Genomic DNA, 2,244 nt, shown 5'->3' with positions numbered 1-2,244 from the left:
TATATTAATACATTAATATATATATATTAATAATAGTGTGTTTTTGTATTTTTTATTTTGTATTTGTGTGCTTTTTTATTCTATTGCTTTTATTTCAGGTTTAGTTTTAGTTATTTTAGTATATCAAGTTAAACTAATTGAAAGGAAGAAATTAATTAAACTAAATGAATATAAGAAATAGCTGAAATGAAATAAGCATTTTTTTCTATTTTATTAATTAATTTATTTATTCATTTGTTCATTTACTTATTCATTCACTCATTAATTTATTAATTTCATTCATTCCAACTCGATATCAACGCAGATGTCAGCCCATTAAATCGGTTGTTAAAGAATAAGATGGAGGTGATTGAATTGGGACAAAAAAATAAAAATAAAATCCTGCGAAAGCAGTACAGCTCAGTGAATTTGCCCTGAGTGACCTTTCATTAAATGCCACAAACCAAAGTTGCCCTAGGAACAGGCCCCAAAACACAAATCCTCCTCAAATTCAGCTTGAGCCAGATCTGTCAAGCTCTGTGTCCCCTGCCGTCCACCTGCCACTGAAATATTTTCAGTGTTTTAGATCAAAAACACAACATAGTCCGTCATACACATGAAAAAAAAAGAAAAAAAGCAGACTAGACTTTATTCACACCAGAGTCATGTCGTCAGGGACACAATATGGTCCACAGCAAAGCCGCACAAAACCGGCTCTCTCCTGAGTTATAACCATGAAATTCATTCCTGTCCACACTCTTTCCTTTCACTTAGCCTTCTTTCACGCTTTTATGTCACGTCAAGAGAGAGAACGAGAAGGAGCGGAGTTTGAAAGACCCCAGTGTGTGTGGCTAACTGTGCACTTACATTCACATTTGATGATAATGCGTCTTAATAAGGAAAATACACAACATGTTGTACTTAGCTAACAGAGCATTAATGGCCATGTAAGATGCATGAGTGACTTGAGTGGAACTTTTTCAAAATGATTTCCTTGTTTTTAATGAGATTCTATTTGTGTGTGCGTTCGTGTTGTGTGTAGTTGAATCCTAATGAGTTTGCATTTGCCGCGGTGTACGAGGTGCCACTGTAAATTGGTTGGTTAACGTGTGATCGCCTTGAGGCAGATTGGCTGTCTGTTTTTGGAAAGTGTGGCGTGGAATACATCAACGGTAGCTTCAGGAAATGTGTGTGTGTGTGTAAGGGTGTGTCAGTTTATGTGTGTTGGTTAAAGTTTATGTGTGTTGGTTAAAGTCAGCCACATCCAATCACATTCAATCACTCCAGATTACAGTCTGACAGCCCATGAGGGGCTATGGGGACATGGCAAACACTTCTGTACGCTGAAGGGACACACTGCAAAAGAGAGGAGGAAAACAGAGGAGTAATACAAATCAGGTATACAATTATATGTATATAATATATTGTTATTATTACTTTTACTATTATTATTATTATTATTATTGAGCATTGTATACGTAATTAATAATACTAATGCATTTTATTTATTATGCTCTTATACTTTATGCTAAAAACAAACAAACAAGCAAAATAATGGAAAGTAACAGTAATAACAACAATAATTTAATATTTAAAATGTTTTGTTTTGTTTTTCTTAAAATGATATTTTTGTATATTATTAATATTTATTTATATATATACTTTTATATCATTTATTGCCCCCTTTTAAAAATGTGTAAGCTATTTTCTACATTTTCTAGATTTACGATTCATTAGCGGTTATAGTTAAATAACTACAAGAATAAAAAAGTGCAGTAAACTGTACCAGCTGTATCAAAAGTGCAGTAAACCCACTTTATGTATCAACATAATGATAATAAATTAAAATATTATAATAATATAATAACAAACATGAGTTTTCAACACCAAGCAGCTTAACGACTGACTGTTGTTATAAACCTAACTAATAAAAAATAATATTAGGAGTAATATTTCACATTATTACTGTTTTAGCTGTAGTTTTGATCAAATAAATACAGCCTTTGTGAACACAAGAGACTTTTTTCAAAACATAAAAAAAAAAGAAAAACTTTGGTCCCACTATTTCTTTAGCAGCTATTCTACTAGTCACTGATTAGTTTTGGCCTCTTTAATTCATTAAATGGAAGTATAGTTTTCACTGTTGCTTTTCACGTCACTTCTTTTACCACATCATCATACTTATTTACTTTTCCCTCACACATTTGAATACAAACAACCATCGACACACACTGAGTGACAGATGTCCTTGCCAGGAAATTGTCT

General features: G+C 32.4%; 1 protein-coding gene across 1 annotated transcript in view; it reads left to right on the top strand.

The window, feature by feature from the left end:
- The window catches only part of LOC107692811 (protocadherin-1-like), a 181,373-nt gene that overhangs the window by 40,710 nt on the left and 138,419 nt on the right, over window positions 1-2,244 (top strand). The gene's annotated exons all lie outside the window — the stretch shown is intronic.

The sequence above is a fragment of the Sinocyclocheilus anshuiensis genome, unplaced genomic scaffold (assembly GCF_001515605.1).
Source record: "Sinocyclocheilus anshuiensis isolate Anshui unplaced genomic scaffold, SAMN03320099.WGS_v1.1 scaffold774, whole genome shotgun sequence".
Lineage (NCBI taxonomy): Eukaryota > Metazoa > Chordata > Actinopteri > Cypriniformes > Cyprinidae > Sinocyclocheilus > Sinocyclocheilus anshuiensis.
Note: the sequence above shows the minus strand (reverse complement) of the source record. Positions and strands in the feature narration are given on the sequence as shown.